The sequence below is a fragment of the Leptosomus discolor genome, chromosome Z, assembly GCF_034619465.1.
Source record: "Leptosomus discolor isolate bLepDis1 chromosome Z, bLepDis1.hap2, whole genome shotgun sequence".
In the NCBI taxonomy this organism is placed as follows: domain Eukaryota; kingdom Metazoa; phylum Chordata; class Aves; order Leptosomiformes; family Leptosomidae; genus Leptosomus; species Leptosomus discolor.
The window spans coordinates 44,760,767-44,782,772 of NC_141419.1; positions in this window are offsets into that span (position 1 = coordinate 44,760,767).

Here is a 22,006-nt window from a genome sequence, read left to right on the forward strand (position 1 = left end):
CTAGCATTGGCGAGTCCCTGGGAAGCTCTTCCAGCCTCCCAGTCACGCTTAGCAACAGGCTGTAGCAAGGCAGATGTAGTAACGTATTTATTACATTAACATGCAAGGTTTAATAAATGTGTTATAAGGAAGGAGATAAAACAAAGTAAAGGGTGTGCATTCAACAGGGCTTCACTGCTACATTCAGCCAGTAGTTCCAAAGCCAGATTAATCTTTGGGACAATTGTCACAGCTCTGAGCAATAAGATAAATGCTTTCTTTATATTGTTCTTTTGCTTGGTGGTTTTACATGCCTGTTCATGCAACCTTAAGGATTTTTGGTAACCCCCAGCTCCAATAACTGATTCAACCAGGATGTCAGGTTGTATCTATCTGCCTTAGTAATGAAATCCCATATATCACCAGCTCAGCAGCTGGTGGGAAAATCGCTTTTGAAATATATCTTCACAAAGGGCAAGTGTAGAGCGGCGGCTGAAAGACACATTAACCTTGAGTTCATGTAAGTCTGTATGCATAACGCCTCAGACAAGAACTATTTGTAAACCCACAGAGAGAATAAAGAATGCAACCCATTAGTACTGAGTAGTAGAGTTTAAATATAGGGGAAGCAAGTAAGCTTTGACAAATGGTACCCTTGAGAAGGTGATCTCCAGACGTAATTTTCTTAGTGGAAATGCAGAACCGGTAAGTTTTCTTCCATGGTGTCACGGTTTGAGGCTGGGCCGGCCACTAACGAATGATAGACGCTCTCTATTAACCCCTGTCCCCTCCCAAAAAAGGGAAAAGGAGAGAGAACAAGAGAGAGACACTTTACGGTTTGGAAAAGAAAACTAAAACAGCTTTAATGAAATAATAACAATAAAAGAAAAGATAATAATAAGAATAAGGAAATCATGAAATATACACACTATGTACAAATATATACAAATCCAATACCGAACCTAACTCCCCCCACTCTGATGACAATACATCACCTCCACACTGCAGGGCTGGCACTGGGGCAGTCCCAGGCTGGACTCGGCAGCAGACAGGGACGGGATGCAGGAGCTGGATTGAGGCACTGGATTCAGGGATGCACGGATCGGGATCAACGACAGAAGAACAGACAGAGTCCTCCTCAGATGTCGGCCATTGAAGAAGAGAGAGAGAGACCCTTGTGATCTACCAGCTTTATACTGAATATGACGTATAAGGGATGGAATACTCTGTTGGTCAGGTTTGGGTCACCTGTCCAGTTTGCTTTTCCCTGCAGGTGCGACCTTTTACGGGCTTGCGACCCTTTTCACTCCCAGCACTCCCACATGGAGTACAAGATTTAGCAGTGACCTTGGTCGCTACAAAAACAAGTATAAGCAAGGGCCTCTCTGTACACCATTCCTCAGTACGAACTATAAACACCAGGCCTTATCACTGCTAGAAGCAGTCACTGTCTGGAAAAACACGCTGCTGTTTCAGAAAGTGCCATTAGTTAGAGGAGACTTAACTGAAAAGTTAAAGCGCTAAAACAGAATTAGTTCTGATTTAGCCCAAACCAGGACATATGGCAACATCCTTTTTTTCACTCCTTGAAATCATCTGAATTTCCTCCCTGGAAACAAGAACAAGGCAGTTGCTGCGCTGTGGATAGTCTGTGCTGCTCTCTCTGCCCAAGACTCAGTCATTACTCTTACTCAAAAGTCAGCAAAATGCACTGTTGCCATGTAACCATAAACTTGAGTGGTCTAGTATCAAATTACCCGTAATTTGCTATTGGGACTATCAGCTATTTTACAGATGTAGTCAGTACTCTCTTCTAAAGTAATGAAATTAATCAGGTTCACCAATAATGTGAGAAGTTTTCTAATTAACCTCCTCTGTAGCACAGCAAAACACCTTTCTTGTTCTGTCCAGGTAATTCCTGCCCAATAAAACTTCAGAAGCATCCTGAGCTGGTACACCTGGGGAGAGACATCACACATGCCTTATTATAATTAGTGTATTATGACACTTAAATCGGAGATCTCTGACTAATGACCTTAACTGCCGTGAGCTAGAGGAAAGCTAAATTTTGGGCCAGAGATTATTGTTTACTTCTGTGAGCAACAAGGGGAAGTGAAGGCCTTGCTTGTAAGGAAGAAAAATCAGAAAAGTAGCCACCTAATTTCTTGTCATTTATCAATTTACAAAACACACTTGGATGCTGCTCCTTTGTATGAGTCAGAAACAAAAAACAAAAGTGCAAGACAGTTTAGGAAACGCTACTAACAGTGCCCTAGCTTTGGATGCAAGTGGCTTGTGCCACCATCTCTCCTGGTCCAACCAGGCTCACTCCCAAGTGAATCGCCACCTTTTTTTTTTGATTCAGCCTCTGGTTTGGAAATCCTTACTTCAGGTCTCTTCAAGGAGAAGCATGCACCCAGAATGGGGAGCACAGGCAAATCCCCCCTGCTGTGAAGCTGTTTTGAGATGTGAAGGAACCACCAGGCTCTCTCTCTTGGTTGGAAATATAGGAGAATTTAAGAGCCTGGCAGATGCCCAAGTATTGCTGCTATACAGCTGCTCCAGGTACCTCTGCCATGCCACTTCATCCAGTCATTGGCATCCAGGAGTATGGATTCAAGTAAACGCCCTCACACTTTTATTACAGGAAAATCTGATGTTACTTGTGTCCTCACTGGTCTTTGCATGCAGCTGGCTGTGGCTATGGGATATAGGACTCCTTCCAAGCCCCTTGTAGAAGACCTTGCCTACCTTAGGCCATATATGGAAAGTCCCTTAAGTCCTATCAGACCCAGGTAACAACTCTCCTTGGGTTGTGCAATCTTGCACATAAGCAAAAACCAGCTTCAATACCATATCCTCACCAAACAAAACTTGCCCAAGCTTAAAGCACCTCCAACCTCTAAGCAAGGGCAGCTCCTGGAGCCTTTGATCTAACAGCTGCATAAGTCCCATAACATATTAACACGAGAATCAAGGCAGGGAGCTTTCTCCACCACAGGTATCACCCAAAAGATTTCTATGCCAAGAGTCATTAGAGCTGTAGCTGTAACCATAACTCTGAAATAAACTCATTTTCTAAACTATTGTGAGAGCAAGTTTCCTCCCCACATCTTACCTGTAAGGCCAAAGTAAGCTAGCTTCTAAGAAATACTGTTAATACTTCACTATAAACAAGGTACAATTTTTCAGGCAAGTAATGGCAGTTTGCCCTGTGGCTGAATGAAAAAAAAAAAATAAAAATTGTTGCTTGCTTAGTGAACAGCCTTGAAAGAACCAGTGTCTTACATGTAAAGATGAAAAAATTTAGTGTAAGATGCAGCTGTTCATTCAAAACCATGTAAAGTTTAATGATATTGTGTAAGGTGTGGCTGCTGATGTAAACTGTAAATAATTCATTGGAAGTAATTTATGAGAAGAGACTTTCCAACAGTCTTGTGTGTTGACTCCCCAGTCAGTCACACTGACTTAGACCACAACAGCTGTGCAGAGGCTTGGGGGTTACTGGGCTGAGTAAGTTAGGCCCAGCAAATGCTATACTCCTGAACTGAACAAATGAATTTCAGGGGTTTTAAGGATGGAGTTACTGGTGCATCGCAATGCACAACACCTTTTTGTGTCAGCAAATCCTTTTGATTTTTAATTTTTTCTGCTGGAATTCCTGCCAATGTTTGCAGTGCCTTGACCAGCTGCTCCCCATATACAGCAGTGACATCCTCCATCTGTCCATCCACCTTTTCACAGTGGCAGACAAAGCCGAGCTCCAGCCCCATTGGCAGCATGGATGGCCCCAGGGCTGCACTGTGGTTGGTGTGCGGTTGCTCCAATTTAGAATTCCTCCTCGCTGTTATTTACAAATACTTTTTTCTCTCTCAAATCTTCCGTTTGTGGCTATACTTGCCCTCCATCACCAACACAAGAAACTGCATGCCGGTTTTAGTTCTCCTTCCTGCCGTGGTATTTGTAACTGACGGCAATTAACGCCTTTCTGGAGCATGCTTGATTCATATTCCTGTAACTGTAAATACCACCCAGCATGTGTGCAGGGCAGCTCTTGTCTCATCATTCCTTTGGGCTTGTTAGGGTTTGCATTTTGTGGTCAGAGCAGAAACAGAAGGTGTGATTAGCTGTCAGTGCTACCATGGTTAGCCTAACTCTTCCCTGTGGTCACCATTAAAGTCCCACTCGTAAAACCAGAAGTTTTAACAGTAAAAAGAAATATATTTCTAATAGAAGTGGATATTTTAACTTCCTCTCCTCTCCAAAGCAATATGGCTTTAAGATCTGCCTTCTCCCCCCCCCTCCTCTTTTTTCCCCCCTATAAGTAATATATAACAGAGGTCAGCACACCTGGGTTATTTATCTCCAAAACCTCCTTCGCCTTGTCTGCACAGACACCTCATTTTTCCTTGATGCCTCAGTCTCCCCATAATGGCTGTTCAGTTTTTTCAAAAGCTTTCACGGGAAAGCACTCTCTGTGTGTTAAACATTATGGTAAAGACTCTGGTTGCATTCACTGGAGAGTGAGCTGAGCAGGCTTATCTCACAGACAGTGCTTTTGATCCGCCTTGACCTTAGTCACCCTCCTCCAGCTTTGGTCATAAGGCTGAGCCCTTTTCACAGGAGGCCTCATTTCATACACAGGCTTTATTTCTCAAGTGTTGTCATGACCAAAGTCTCAGGTGTACCAAGGGAAAAAATGACGTTTTGAAAGCAAAAATTGATTTTTCCATCACAATTTTAAGCCTCCTGCCTGTGAATAATGCACTGATACCTTTTTTTTTCCCTTTCCAAAAGGATAGTAGATGGATATTTCACCCATTTTCAACCTGGCGAAGCTTTCACACCCCATACCTCAAAAGCTTCTTTTCACCCCCATCAAAGGTCCACCAATTTTGGCAGTGCTGTGCCAGATCTTCCCTGAAGGAAGAGCTGCACACCCCGCCTGCCTCTGAGCAAGCTTGTCTACAGGGTGCAAGTCTCTGCAGTGCGCTCCTTCCTCCCCTGCTGCGTCCTCCTGCTCCCCTGGTCTCCTTCCCTACCTCTGCCTGGAAAGTGGCTGCTCAGAACCCACAGGCTGGGGGCTCAGCTGGGACCCCCATCTGCACAAGCCATGCCAGCACCTCTGCAGCTGGAGTGCAGAGGGCAGCTGGGGGGCAACCTCATTTCCTTGACAAGTATGGAAACTCAGGAGCTGGGGACAGTGGAATAAGAAAAAATAATCTCTACTGAAAATAACATGAGGAGGAGCCCAGCTGGAGTATTAGGTATGAAGAGGTAAGTTGGGAGCTGACAGGGAGAAACAGAGGGAACTTGCAGAGAGGCAGGAGTGTAAGAACTTTTCCATTTGCTGTTACAGGCATCCTCAATGCTTTTCTGTCTGCATATGTCTTGTTTTCTAAAGCTAGAACTGTGGAAGGAATAGTAATGGACTATTCCTGTTGGTTTACATGTAACTAAACTCTATCATTAACATATGCAGGAGTTATGTAAAAACAAGGCGGAAAAGTATGTACATAATCTCACATGATGAGACTCAACCATCATCTCATCCTCAAAATTTAAATATTTTTTGGTATAGAAACACTGCTGAGCTATGTCATGGACTGCGTATTTCCACTGAAGGAATATTTAATCCTTGTAATTAGTTAGGAAGCACATCAAGACAGCTTCAGCTACAAATTCCTGGCATCTCAGCTTGTATGAAATCTTTATTCACGCCAGAGCCCAGAAAAAGCAATAATAATTTGAACTGATATTACTCTGCTATATTATAATACTTGAACATACCACATGTGGTACTGACATTACTGACAGAAAACAGCTAGTGCAAGCCCAGTTGTTGCACTCCTTAACAGGCACACTTCCTATGCTTTTCAGCAGTTTTAAGACTGTCACTCAGCTTACCTGAAGTACTAATAAAGCTCAGTGCAACAGACTGGATTACATTTTGCATGAAGGTTACAAAGGATAATGTGAATTGAACTCAGAGAGAGAGTATTGAACCCATGGTGAGCAGAGGAAAAAAATTAAGAGCTAGACAAGGAGGGATGCTTGCAGCCTTCATACAAAGAAGAGTTTGCAAGGAGAAACAAATGCTCTTTGTGTGCCTGTCCAGAAAGCTACCAGCCTTCCTGCAGCATGGGATTGGTGTGAGGATGTGAAACAACAGCCAAATCCTGAGAAGCGGCATCTGTCATGATGCATGGCTCACTAACCATCAGCATCATCGGCCTTGCTGGGGTTAGGCAATACATACAAGAAGCAGTACAAAGCACTGCCCTTGTCCTGTTTCCTTCACAGATAGCCCTGTTTCTCCCTGCACTAGTACAGCATTGCTTCTTCGCCAGCATGGCTATCTCCTGAAACGCTGGCACTTACTGGGGCAGGAATCTCAGTGAAGAATAGCAAGACCTAACTCCAGTACCCCATGGGGCTGGGGACGTAGCAGATATCAGAGCACTAGCAGAGAAAAAAGGCTGGGAGGTACAGCATTTATGAAGAAAAAAACCCAGTCTAATTACAAGAGTACACAAGGGACTAATTGCAAAAGCTAAACAATTAGACATGTATAAATTAATACGTAATTCGCACCACTAGTAGTACTGATTAGCAATGCCTGTAAGAACTAAATATTTAGAAATAAACTCTTACACACATAGAGAAATATCTTTCTGCATGGACAGCCCAATTAATTATTACCAACGCAATTGGCTTGATAGTTCAGATTTTACTCCAATGGCCAAGTACTAACAGTCATTGCTATCTAGGCTGGATGTCATTGGAAGTCATTCACCAAACTGTTGCAATGACCTCGAAGTCTCTAGCAGACCCAGAAAGGAAGGAAAAAGAGGGCACTTTTTTTACACAAATGCAGAAATCTAGCTTCAGGAGGACTGCAAGACACCCCAGGAGTGTGACCCTTACTGTGAGCCCCCTGCATGGAGCCCAGGGGGAGTTGGATGTGAGGTTTGTCCCTTGTTATCAATGGCCAAGCAAAACCCTTAGTTCCATGAGCTGACGTTGACTTTAGCACTGTTTCCAACCAGGGGCAATACAGCATGAATGTGGTCCAGGCTGCCTCTGCCCACAGCCTTGCACTGCCCTTTGTCTTCTTCTTACATGAGCAACAGTAGCACTCTGTAAAAACATGTTTACAGTGCATGTGGAGACACTTGCACTCCCTAGTTTGGTTATCCATGCTGCTTAAAACACACAGATACGCACACACACAATTCACAAAATCCTTATTTTTATCAAGTACTGTATTCAAATTAAACATTAATCTCCCTTAAAAAGCAATTAAATTTTACTGTCTAGTAATTTGCAAATCTAAACAGCAAATGTAGAAAAATAATTAGCATAGTAAGAAATCAGTTATTTCTCTGATAAGCTCATAAATCCTTTTAATTAAAATCACAATATTTTTAATTGCTAAAGGGAATATTTTGTTTATAATAGCAAATATTTCTAAATTTTAATTTAAGTTCCAATCTAATATTGTGATAATTGAGAAAAGGCCTCCAGGGGGCAACAGTATCCACCAAACAAAATAATGTGCATCTCAACTACCAAAGGATTTTCTTGCATGAAAATGTGTCTTCTTGGGAATACAGGAAAGGTAAGTCAGCCTATACAAACTCTTGACAAGTCTCCTGTGAGCATACACCGAGGGAAACAATTGCTATTCATTTAAAATCATGCTTATTTAAAAAGTTACTATTAATCAAGATATACAAAAGTATAATTCCAGTAACTGTATGCATGCAAACAAACATCTAAAAGATGTGATTTTCTTTCTAAGCTTTCAGATATGCTATTTTGAAAACATCTGCAATATCTTGGGATTGCCATATTGTGTCACTTTCCCTGTCAGCAGCAATCCAATGCGTGTAAAGGATTTAGGAAAGTTAGGGGTTGAAAAACCTGGTGGCCTGATAGAGGTCAGACTGCCACAACTCTGTGTTCCCCAGTCTAGCCGGTAGCGAGGCTGAGCCCACATGACCATGGCATGTCATGTCTCTGTGTGTGGTTGGTCATATGCCCACATAACCAACAACACATACAGGCATGCTCAGCCCTCACACAAACACAAACACTATCAACAGGCTTGTCCTGTTCCCTTGCTCGCTGGCCAGGGTGATGGTCCATCAGTGGGAAATACATACACATATAGGCACAATATAGATCCCTCCAGTAGCTGGTTCCCGGAGCAGCCCAGGGGAGGTGGGGCAGGACCTTGGATCTCTCACAGGGTTGTTGGGGGTTTCCACCTTCCAGCGGCATGCTTTATCAAGCTGAGGAGCCACACATAATCACATACTTAGTCACATAACTTAACAATAAGAACATCCAAATCATACACGATGGATGGTAAGAAGCACGCGCCTCAGCGCTAGACCACCAACATTCATCAACCAGAAGAAATACTTTAAAGAAATCATTGAGTTTCTGCCCTGGGTACTGCCATCTCCTGGGGACATTAATCACAAGGAATCACTACCAAGTTACTTACTGGTAGCTGTTTGACAGTAACTGTGTAAAATATTGTCATCCCTTCTTCAAGTAATCATCAGCACTGAAGTCCACTTTGCTACTACAGGAAAAAAGCTGTTCATTATTACTTCTGTGTTTAATCTAGTCAAGATCATGTTGCCCAACTTTCTGGGAACAGAATTATCCTATATATCTGATAGTCCAAAACTACAAGGACATACATAGGACTGAAGGAGACGAAACATAATGAATTATACAAGTGTGGTCACTATAATTGATCCCATTCCTGCTTGTAAATTCAGGTACCATCCCCCTCTACTCTGCCCTGGTGAGGCCACATCTGGAGTGTCATGTCCAGTTCTGGGCTCCCCAGTTCAAGAGAGACAGGGAATGACTGGATAGAGTCCAGCGAAGGGCTACAAAGATGATGAGGGGACTGGAGCATCTCTGTCATGAGGAAAGGCTGAGAGACCTGGGGCTCTTTAGGCTGGAGAAGAGAAGACTGAGAGGGGACTTTATCAATGCTTACAAATATCTAAAGGGTGGGTGTCAAGAGTATGGGGCCAGGCTCTTTTCCATGTTGCCCAGTGACATGACAAGGGGCAATAGGCACAAACTGGAGCACAGGTGGTTCCAGCTCAACATGAGGAAAAACTTAGTTACTTCGAGGGTGGTAGAGCACCAGAACAGGCTGCCCAGGGAGGCTGTGGAGTCTCCTTCTCTGGAGATGTTCAAAACCGGTCTGGACATGATCCTGTGCCACCTGCTATAGATGAACCTGCTCTGGCAGGGGGTTGGACTAGATGATCTCCAGAGGTCCCTTCCAACACCTGCCATTCTGTGATTCTGTGATTCTGTACTTGTGGAGAAGTATGAGATACAAATTTAGTAGCTGAAAAAAACCCCAAACATCTGAAGGAAGAAGAATATGGTCATATCCAGATGCCATTTCTTAAAAATTTAAAAGATAATTAAAGCAGAAGAAGACTGAAAATAGGAGGAAGTCACAGCAGTTGAGAATTTGACGTTCAAGGAGACGGAACTCCCTTCTTCCTTCTGGACACCATCCCTGAAGATCTGAACTGAGGTAGAGGGTAGGAAGACAGTCAGTTTAGCGCAGCAATGTGGTCAGACACTGTCACTTGCCTTTAGACTTTCCAAGATGCTTGAGTAATTTTGAGATCCAAAAGGCTCAGCTGCTACTTGAGTGTAACATTGTCCACTTGGCAATCTCTTGTTTCTGTTTGACTTTTCCCTTTAGTGCCTACATGGTAGTTGGAATATAACCTTAAATTAAAATTTGCCATGTTTAACTTCGTAGTTCATTTTGATCATGAAGAAGGAACTATATTTTGAAGCACATTTTAGCTTTCATTCATCATGTTGCTTTTGTAGTTGGCCATGTCCACGCTTGGACATGATCAATCATCCATTGAGCACATGACTCAGACAGCATAAAGCACAATGAAAGCTGTGTTTCTCTGACTGTGGAAGATTTTAACAAAAGGAAACTGCTCTTTGAAGAATGCCAAATTTTTTTCACCCTACAGTCAAAGGAAGGTCCAATCACCCTTAGAATAAAAAGAAGTCAAAATAACTATCTTCCTACATGTGAACTAGTATTTCAAAGTCCATTCTAAATGCCTTTAACTGAAATACTTCAAAAGAAGCTGGATTAAGCATCAGTTAGCATGATGTTAGTAAAGCTGTCCTCACCCAAATAAATGTTGTATGTAATTTTTCTTGTTAGTGTTAGTTAAAAATGGAAAATTCTTAATTGTTGGAGGAGTGTGGGACTGCCTTGCAGGGCATGCCTGCACATATCTGCATGTCAGTTGTCATGACAGCACGAACTCTCCTTGCATCAAAGTAGACAATTGCTATGTGTTTTCTACCTGATGCTCACCAGTGCAAAATGTCCAATCAACTGTGCAACTTGTGTAAGTGATTCTCCACTGAGGCTATTGAAGTGGAAGCTGTACTGGAAGTTTGAGACCTGTGCAAAGCTTTTCCTCAGGAAAGCCTCTACATTCATATTTATTAAGTATACTGGGTCCCAAAGCTCTTATTGCCTTATTATTTCCTTATTTACTAAACTAGTACTGTTGGCTAACAGAAGAATAGCTGCCTGATAATTTCCTTTTGGAAATTATTAGTCTGGTTTTGTGGACGTGTCCTTTCTTTCTTAAAATCTGAGAGCATCTGAAATTGTTTCTTAGCAACCCTCTTCAGTTTGCCATTTCCTTCTATTCAGCTCCCCAAAGAGTGTTTCTAAAGCTGTAGTAAGGTTGGCCATTTCAGGGAAGAAGCTATTATTTTTCCTCTTTTATGAATGGTGAGATCGCGCCTAGATACCACAGCCTGATAGGAATATTCTCCAGCATATTAAAATCTGTCCTTGAAACAAAGTAATACTTTTAAACTGAGATAATAAGTGAATTACTGGCAAGAATACTTACAACTCTATCTATTGTGCTTGGCAAGGACACAAGAGGAAAAGGACAGCTACTTCCTTGTTGTTCTGTGTAGAAGGTTAATTTTGTCTAAACCAAAGCTTAGACATTTATCTGAATCTACAAAGGTACTGCTCACCTTGCTCATATACATCTAGCACCTTGCCTTACCTACCCACACGCAGAGGACAGCTTAGTTATCTACCACACCACACAGTGGTGCTTAGAAAGGCCTGCATACTGGTAAATACCAAATCAATAGCATGTATTTTACACGTTGTGAAACCAAATGACTTGAGTGTCGCTGCCTTTGGATACCATAGGTCCCACAAAATATACATCATACGAAAAATGAAAGTCCTTCCAAATAGCTCAAGGCCACTACCTTGATCACTGTTTCTGTACTTTCAAGTTCCACCCTCCATCATGCAAAGAAGAGTTACACACTGTTTAAAAAGTGAGGTTTTTCACAGCATGCGCAGACAGTGGTAAACCCAACTCTTTTAAATTAATCTATAGTGAAATAGTAAAACAGAGAGGGACAGAGAGCACTGTCCCAGCAGAAGCCTGTTCACCCATTAAATCATGTGGAAAGGCCCTGAGACATACAATGGGCTGCTGATTAAACAGAGTGAGCCTGCTGCTCACTCGCTGCCCAGAGTCCCCACAATGTACGGTGCTCCGTTTTGTTCCCTGGCACTCCTCCAAGTTTAATGGGTGCCACGTACCACAGCACTGATCAGTTTATCTATGTATAAATATATTTCAGTAAAAAAAGTTAAAATTCTGCATGCAGGCTTCAGCATATTTTGGGACCTAAAATATTTCTGTCATCTCCAAATAAGTACATTACCAGAACCCTACAATAAACAGTCTCTTTGGCTAGGTACTTGTCCTAGTCTACTCCCCTTCTGCTGTTTCATCAGTACAAAAGGCATTTCATATTGCTGAGGAGAGGCAACCCGTTTGCCACCCACCACAGGAAAAAAATCTCTTTCACACTGTTTGTGTAGCTGCTTTAGGCATGGTCTCCAGCTGCAGTCTGGAAAATCAGGCAATGAACTCCAGCATGACAAGGGCCAGTTATTATTGCATGCAAGATAAAATAGCTTTTCGGCACCTTCCTTTTGCCCCAGCTTCCAGCATAGAGAAACACAACTGGAGTTTAGGCACACTCGGGCATTCGTTGCTTGAATCATCTGAATTTCAGCAAGTTGTAAGACCAAAGATATACTATTATAAATCCTGCTTCTTTACTCAAACTGATGTATGTAAACTGAAAACCTGAATATCCATCAGAACCTTTTACTCTAGAGGAAAGCTGGGATGAAACCGTCTTGGAGGACGTTGGTCAACGCTTAGCTTGTTTTGTTTGTTGAAACTCTGCTGTTCATACACACCCAGTTTCAGCCTTGCCCCCACTGTCTCTATTGATAAGGTTGGCATTTGGATCAGGAGAGCCAAAATGGAGATGTTAATTGCCAAATCTGTAACTTATGTCACCTGTTAGGAAGTCCTGTGACCTATACCAGGCCTGCTAAGGGAAGATCAGGTGTATCCTACCATCATCTAACATAACGCAGCACAGCCACAGATAGTGCACTGTCAACGTTGAGCAGCACCAGAGGAAACAAAATGGAAACACAAAATGGAACAGATAGACAAACTGGATGGATAACCAGGCTTAGGTCTGTATTTCTGCCCCTACCACAGACATTTCATCTTCTTCAGATCTCCAGAGATCACTGTTGCACTTCAATGGGATATTAATTACAAGTCTTCTCACTCTAACAGAATTTGCTTTCTCAGTGTTGTCCCTTTCAAAGTTATAAAACTGTGTGGTGCAATGTTGTTTCTCACACTTGAGACCTCGGCTTTTATATACATCACGAGGACGCTTGGTGGCACTCATTCAACATAATTTTTACTTCCCATACACAGATTCTCTGGGTTAACCTAAACACGTGAAAAATTACTCTTAATAAGATTTTCCCATGAATTCTGTCACTAAGACCAACCCCTGCAATAACTACCCAGTTTTGACTTAAATGTTAGTGAAGTAAAAAATAGTTTGTTTTGTGTAAAAGAAAATTAAAAATCAGTTTAAAATAGTAAACTGATCACTAAATTCAAGCTGAAAAGTTTTTGCCTACCAAATGTGCAAATTCTTTGTCCCTGCACATTACTGATCACTGCAACTCGCATACAGCTGTTTGAAAACAAAAGGAAATAAACCCTGACTTAACCATTTGGTAACCAAGATAGTTACTGAGAAAGACACAACTGCAAAGGAGGTAGAGAGTTGCACTTGGCTGTACCCAGTAGTCCTTCTAATTTATACTTCTGAGTGACTGCCATCTGCAACCCAATACTCATCCTGCGTTTTGAGAAAGACACATGGGAAGCAGTAGCACCCTAACCCATTTAGCTTAACAAATACTTATAACCCCTCTATAAGTCCTTAATTTCCAGGAATTGCCCCAGCATCTCATGGACAGTACCTTAAAGTCCTGCCAAGGACCATGGTCCTGTAGCTGACACCTGGCAGTTATTCCTATCAAATCTGCTGAAAGATCGGACAGTCAGCAGTGGATTTGTTTATTACCCTTAACAGCAGGATGCTATTACATTAGCAAAGGATAATCCAACACCATTAGATAGCCCAAAGTTTGACTGAAGTTGCCTCCTTTGTGGGAGGGGGAAGATCAAGCCCAGATGTCCCTGCAACTCTCCACTTACTGCACCCAAAAATAAAACTTCTGCGAAACACAGGTTACAAATAGGTCACTAGCCACTAGCAGCCAAGACATCCTCAATGGGAAATGTCTTGAAGCAATGGAGCACAGCCAAGCACACAAGACAGCCTGTCCTTTCAAAACACAGAAGCACCTGCCTTCCTCTAGAACAGAAACAGGGCCTCTATCCCCACCGTCCTTCAACAACACGATGGCCAAACAAGTGACCCACAGTCATTACTCCAGGGTCACAGGGCCGACAGAGCTTGATTAGTTCATGGATGCCCATTGGCCCTGAACATACGAAATCTGTGCTGCCAGGAAACTCCTTTCCCAGCATTTTTGCTTTTGTTCCAAGTTTTAGCAGCTGGACCAGGGAAGCTTTAACTTCTTATTCGGACAAAGTGTCAATTTCATTACCTGCATGTACTTGCATACACTTTGTTTGTATACTCAGTGGTGTTTATATACACGAGAAAATGCTTTGCAGACAAGTTCTGTAGTTTTCCAATAATTCAACAATCTTTATTAAAACCCCACATACACTTTTCAAACCAAGCAGAGATTATTGTACACTGAAAAGTGTGTACCCAAGCCAAATTTTTAATTTCAGAACATTTTAGGAAGAGTTTTATATTTAAAAATGAGCGAGTATTATCTTCTCCCTTTCCAAAGTTTGATGCAACTAAAGAGCTTTTCCTCTACCATTCTTCTAAAAAGAACAAAAAGGAACCCAGTGTTTTAGCAGAAACACGAGAAGGCAAAGTGTGATCCAATAGTGAGTTAAAATAAATCAGCCAAAAATCATACTGAGCGCTATCTCACTAGACTAAGCACACAGTCTGCTACAAAGCACCTACATGTGCTCTTCACTCTGAGCCAGCACTCAGCGTTCGCTGTGCCGGACGCCGTTTGTCACAACAGTCGCGCAGCCTTTCCCAGACAAAGCGCCGGAGTGTGAGTCGCGACGGGCAGAGCCTTTCCAAATCGCTTTGACGACCTTCCCCCTTGCAGGGAGGTGGGGATGCGTCGTACAGAAACGCCGTCAGCACCGTTTCTGTGCATACAGGGAACTTTAGTTACTTCCTATTTTATTATTACTGAGTTGTTAAAGATCAGTGACTGGCTGATAACGGCCGGGTCGGACAGTAGCCCAGGGAAGCAACCAAATAAACAGACATAGCGCTCCAGATCAAGGCAAGCGGTACGGGGCGTAAACTCTCCAGCAGACGGTGCTGCGGGGACAGGCTGGTTTAGGGCCCGGCCCCACCGCTCCGCAGCCACCGCCCTCCCACCGCGCCCCTCCCTGCGCGGCCGCGCAGCGGGCGACCACCGCGGGGACCAGCGCAGGAGGAGGGTGCGGGTGATGCTGCCGCTGCAGCAGCCGCTGCTGCTCCCCGAAGGGTTAAAAGCCTTTGAGCCCCATGCGTGGGAGAGGTCCGGGCAGTATGGGGAGAAATGCTGGAAAAGTAGGTCAGCTGCGCCCAGCGGCGTGGCGGGGACCGGGGGGGCCGCGGCGGGCGGCGGCGGGCGGGGGGCTCTCCTTCGCCGGGGGCTGCAGGCGCTCCGGCCCCGGCTCCGGGCCTCCGCCGACAATTTTCTCCTGGCCATTAGCAGGTACTCTCGTAGTATCTACAAGCCGATAGCTCTCCCGCTCGATACACGTTTGTATTTTGGTAAATACACAGACACATTCAAGGAATTTGGGGGGGGGGGGGGTAGGGGGAGGTGCTTAAAATTAAAAGTGAAGCATAATTTGAAACTCTGCCTACACCACAGCTTTTATAATCAGCTTGTGACATGCTTGGCACTAAATACTGTTTATGTCCACAATTAATGCAGTTAATACTAGGTTAGTAACTGGGCAGTCAGCCACGTGCATCGCCTGGCACATGGGTGCCTTCTCCTAACTGGAGAGGCACACTTTCCTCTTCAGTGTGCACAGCCAGGCCAGTTCGAGCACATCTGGAACCAGTTTAACTGGGGCCTCCCTCCAATGCAGCACTCAGCGTTGCCAGTGTATTCTTTCAATCAAAACACTTTAAATAGGGGAGAAAGAATTAGAACAGAAATGGGAGTGGGAGACGATGACAAAAGGCTCTTGCCAAATGAAGCGACCATGCTGCAGGTTTCATAGCCTGCCTGAACAAGACCCAGCATCAGGGAGCTCTTAACTGGGCCTCTATAACCAGTTTGGCCAGTTCTTGTTTCTCCGGTAGCCCCATGCAGCTGGACATCTCAGCCTGCAGTTACCCACCTGTGGCTGCTGCTCAGCATCTGTTGTCCCCACCTGGTGAGGGACAGTGGCAATGCTGTTCTCAATAGAAGGTGCTTCACCTAAGGGGTACTGCATCGTATGCCTACCAAGCATAAGCGTGCAAGCCCATGTAACTCACAGATGTTTTCCAAAAAAAACTTTCTTAAGACAGAGACATCATGTTGCAATTGGAAGATGAGCTGGTTGCAAAACCTCGTTTGTACTTTTGGGGCAGGAGGTGAATTTTGAAACTGCATTTTTCCAAAGTTCAAAAGCTCTAGCAAGACTTCTTCAGGCAAGTTCAAGGCTTCCTTGGGAAATGAAGCACCTTCAAACATTGTGCCTATGTCTAGGCATATGCCTATATACCTGCTCACTAATGCACCAGGCACACTGGTGTCACAGCATTCCCTGTTTTTCTTACAACTTCAGTGAGAGCAGAATAATCGTGCAAATCAGTCATGCATTAAGTAACATCACTATCATCTGTCATGTGTTTGTTCACTTATCCTTTCCCCAAGGAGAGGAGTGTTTGTTTTGGGATTTCACATGCCCCTTTACATACCCCTAAACGTTTATGCCAGAAATGTCAAGGTCAAAGAAAGGTGCTCTTCACTTGCAGTAGAAGCTGGTGAAATCTGAGATAAGCTCCCAGAGGAAAGGAAGCCTACTTCAGAGTCATAGCTTGGCCATTGAAAACAAATGTCTTCTGCACAGGTACACATCATCCTTCATCTGGAGGCCTACCTTGGGCCAGAAGAACATCCTTGTCAATCCTCGTCCTTTAACCCAATTCTTCTGAGAACACCTGTCATATCAATTCCCACTTCCCTTGGCATGGTTACATCAAAGGCAAACTTCATATTTCGTTTCTGTTCAAGCCCAGTCCACAAAATACTAAAGGAGCTCTTCTTCAAAAATATTTTAATCAAAAAGACTAGTATTCTCCTGCTTTGCACTGACCAAATGGGAAAATTAGTTTGTTTGGATGGGTTTTTTGTTTGTTTGTTTGTTTGTTTTGTTTTTTAAATAAGTTACAAATTAATTAAAGGGGATTAACACTTCATAGGGTACAAAAGTCAGCATGTATCTGCTGTTACTTTTCTCCACATTTTTCTTTAATTGCATGCTGGGTCACCTGTTACTGCTTTTTCACCTGCTGCAAGCTATAAGCAAGAAGGTAGCAAACACACTGCAGCACAAGCTTGAAAGGTGCTAGTCTTTCCTGTTTCAAAGTTTTAGAAGTAGCTTCAATCCATAAGCCTCCAAAATGCAAAAAAAAAAACCCAAATAAGTGGCTTTTTACAAAAAAAAAAAAAAAAAAGAAAAAAATAAGATGAACTCAATCACTGATCTCCACTGAAAGTAATCTTCAGCTGAGGCACTTTTCATTTTGAGATGCTTAAATACCACAGAATTAACACTGCATACAGACAACAAAAGGGTCACACACTCACCAGCAATTAAAAAAAAATCATCTAGCAGTGGAAGAATGCAAGTGTACGGAAAAGGATTGTGTCCAAACAATGCAAGGATTGTGAGGAAAGAAATCTCTACACCTATTAAAGGGAAATGGCATCCTACCGAGGGTGCGGTGCAGTCACTGGGCATTATTAGAGTGATATTTTACCTCCTAAATAATTAAAAGGGCAATTAGGTGGAGTTCCTGTTTGTTGTTGAGCAGAGCTGCCCACCTTTTTCCATCATCACAAACTCACATTTAGGAAGGCAGGATAGTGTAGAAGGGCAGATTCTGCCTATTCCTGCTGTTGAGCTCAGTGATGGACTGTTCAGCAAGGGAGATTTCTCACTGTTTAAAATGTCTTTTCTAACCATTTGCCCACTGAAAAGAATCAGAATCTCTCAGCATGGTGCTTAGCCCCACTGTCCCTGATTCCTTGGGGCAAGTATGGGCTGACCAAAGCCCATGGAGATATACATTATTTAGCAGGTTTGTAAGTAATTTTCCTTGGACTCACTGCTATTCATTATATAAGATTTTAAGACTTTAAGGATGGAAATGCACAAAGCTGAGAATGGACATGGAATACACATGGTTTTATCTTTCAAATCATTGAGTGTCAATTATTGCCACTGTACTAATGAGGTCAGTCAGCCATGCTCTTCTACTTGCAGCTGGAGGGCACTGATTGCAGATGTGGTTCACTCAAATGACTCCTTGTGGGAAGAAATACATGGCAAGCCCTGATTTCAATACGGTGGTGAAGATTATGGAAATCATTACAATCAATTGGCAGAGAGGACATTTTAATTTATAATGAAACCTAAGAATAGGTTTGATGCATTTATGTGTTCATAGGGAGCATTTTTCTCTGCTCAAGTGGATGCAGCATGCTTCACTTCTCAGCACCATGTTCTAGAAGAATCAATGAATGGGAGAGTGAGCTGAAGGACAACTAGGTAATCATCAGCTGTGAAATGTGGAAGGCCAACAATGCCACCACTCACCGTCACATTACTAGAGCCATGGCATGCCTCAGAGCAAGCACTGTCTGTGCAGGTCAGTGAAGAGTCAAACCACTTCTTACCAGCTGAAAGAGGGAGAAAGGGGAATTTTAGTCCCCTTCTACTTCTTCACCCTCTGTTTCCTCAGATAAGCAGGAGTTATGAGAGCTAAGGATCATTATAAGGTAGTCCTTGACCCACGGTATAGAATAATTGTCCTGTCAGCTTCAGTTGTAGAGCAACACATCGTGTAGGGTAGAGCTGACTAAAATGTGTGCCTTCAGTCATTTGTTGGCTAACACAGTTTTTGTGGCCGACTCATGCACGTTCCACTGCAAATGCTTTTGATAACACTGTTACAAAGGCTTGTGAATGTCAGTATAGGAGGGCAAAATATTTTGAGCTGCTCAGCTTCTCTTTATAAATATTTTTGGAAGCCACCAATGTGAAATGCTCCATTCACATTTAGCAGTGAAAAAAATAATAGCTTCTTCTAAAACAAAGACACATCTGTCAGTGCAGTAGAGTGTATGAATTTACACAATCTACAGCACAGAAAAAGTACTTTCTCAAACAAATTAAGTTGAAGCAGGTAGAGAAAGAACAGCATGAAGCTCTCTATGCAATGTCAACAATAATTAACAGAGCACTTTATAGTCTGCCAGCACTTCCCATGAGTAAGGTACTCTCAGACATTCAGTAGGAGCAGGCTGCCTTCCTGTTCCTCTGCTCCTGGAACCCAAATGTGCAAGTGTTAGCTTTTAGCAGCTAGCCTATCATTAACTTTTTAAATATTGTACGCCACCCAACATTTCCCCTTAGGGCAGAGAGCAAGAAGACACTATTGCAGCTGCTGCAGTGATTCATGGGGGTTTGCTTTGCCCTCTGTATCATGCTCACAAATTTGGGGGATTTGCTCCTTTCTCAGGTGCATCAAAGTGAAAAAACAACACATTGCACCATACACAGAGCCTTTAATCTCTTTATTCCTCAGTTTCCCTGTTGATAACTTAGAAGAAAGCAGCTTCCTGGTTTCCCTCACAGATGCATGCAACATTTGGAAGTTTTCTTCAACTCCTACTGACTCTCTGGGGATGCAGACTGAAGACATTTTGCAGCACGGAGTCTCTTCTCTTAGGCTGCCTGTGTATAAAATGCAGAATTGATGCGAGCCTACTTTCGTACTCAGAATTGTATTGCTTCAGTACTTCTCTGATTTAATCATGTTGCCTTTGCACGTACTTATTAGATTTCCAGTGTTGCCACAGAGTGGGACACTCCTGCCATCTTTCTCTCTTCACAGATAGCAAAACTGCAGCCTTGTCTGCAGCAGAGGGATTTCCACAAGTGTTCTCCTTCTAGACTGATTGTGACTGATTTCTTCCATATATAAGAGTGCTCACACAGTTGTCAGGGAGACAACTGTTGGCACAGCTTTGCCCTGGTATTTGGAGGGCTTGGCTAGTAGCTTGCTTTTCAGTGGATTGTGCATTCGTGCAGATGCAGCATGCTGGCAGACTGACAGACATGACTTTTTCATTTGCCAGTTTGAGCTCATGAGCATGTGCTACCTCCAAACTACAGCTGCGAGAGGTGGCCAGCATACCTCAGCTACTGTTATTTGAACTAGTTGGAACAGCAGCACAGTAAAAACCCGGTGACCAAAAGTCAAATGCAGCCAATATGAGACACAGGACTGATTTGGAAGGTTGGATGGCAATGTGTATACTGCTGCTAGTAGCTCAGCTGGTTGTTTAAACTAATCCAGGCCAAGATAAAACACTGCAATAATGCTTCTCTGATGCCGGCATCCTTCATACAGTATAGCCCTGAGCCCAGAAATTCACATCAAACTGCAGTCTGTGCCATTGCCTGCATCTCCTCTGCACACTTCAGCACTTTCTTCCTTCTCCTCCTGCAAGCTGTGACCAAACCTAAATCAAAGCAGCCATCGTTATCACATCACCTGAACTGGTGTAAAGGTTGAAAACAAGGATAATAAACTTTGCACTGGCTGAGGCTAATTAGCGTGCAGGCAGTGATTTATGATTAAGCCATGCAAAACATTTGCTAGTAGTGCAAGAGCTGAATGCTACAGTACACAGCAAAGGCCCAAGGCACAGAGAAGTTAAGTGACTTGCCCAGTCTGACACAGCAATTCAGTGACAGAGGTAGAAATAGGCTGCTCAGTTGTCTTTCTCAAAACAGGTCTAATCTCTAGATCATACTTTGATCTCCCTTTCGCAGCAGAAAATAAAACCCCCTCTGTTCATGCTATAAGTCATTACAGAAATTACTTTCAAGTTACAGACTCACCATTATCACATCACTGCAAGATCAAACAAAAAAGAGGCCAGTAGGAGAGGAAAAGAAGGGTTACTTTGTGTCATTTACTTCCACAGTCTGCTCAACAAAGCCAAAGAGGAAAAACATTTTTTTCAGGCAGATGCCTTTTACAAGACATCAAACACTTTTCATGGGCGTATGTCAGAGACATTTTACTACAAAGGCTTTGTCATTTGCATTCACAAGAGCCCGGATGTTTATCAGGATTTTCCATTCCCTAAATTCAAGATCAAATTGGGATCTGCATTAGATAGCAGCAGAAGTACATCAACAAAGTCCAAAATACAAAATCATTAGTGAAAAGAAAGCATTAAATCAACATGTTCCTGTGCCAAGGCTGTAGTCGGGGGAGTTTCTATCATCTCAAAAAGAATGTCTGGAGAAGGAAACAGCCTATTTTCAATGTGCTAGCTTTAAAGGAAGCCAACATGACAAAACAATTGCCTTTCGTAATGGATTTTACTGCTAGTAAATGTTTAAGTCCTCCATACAAAGCTTGTGGCCCCAATATCACCACGACAATATTGTACTATTTACTACATAACATCACATGCATATATTGCACTCTCCGCATGCCCGCAGCAATGCTCCAATTTGTTTATTCATAAGTGCAGTTTGTAATTCTCTAAATTATCAAGCACAACAAAGAACATTACACACAGAGACAAACTACATTTAATGTTGCTACATACTCTTCTACTCTCAGGCCAACACCCAACAGTATCTTGCATTTCCTCTCTCCTGCCTCCACCTTCTAGTACGCACAGTCTCAGCCCCTGAAATACTACAGGGGGCATTCTAAAAACTCTTGTATCCTTCCTGGGCAAGGTCTTCTCCTTTCTAGGAACAAACCAGGTCCATGGCTGTTGGGCTAAGATGGTACTTCCACCTTCTCTGCAGGCAACAGGGCATAGTAGCGGATGGCGCGTACCACGCCAGCAGGCTGATCTGCTCCACTCCTGGGAATGGTCAGGTCTGAAGGTTTTCCAGTCTCCAATACTCATCAGCAAAAGCAGAAGCACCAAACACGTGTCCCTAAACTCAACACCTCCACTTTTTTTCACTCAGGGTAACACTGATGTCCCACAAGAGATTCTGTCCCCTGACACCACTGTAGATTTAGATGCTTCACTGGAGAGGAAATTTCATTGTGAGCCAGAAAGACAGTGTGCTCCTACACTTACAGCAGAAAAAGAGGACAGATAGAAAGAGCAGAGATGTCTGAGGTCCCATCCTTTGCTTCCATTTGGAATATCAAAAATCTCACAATTCTT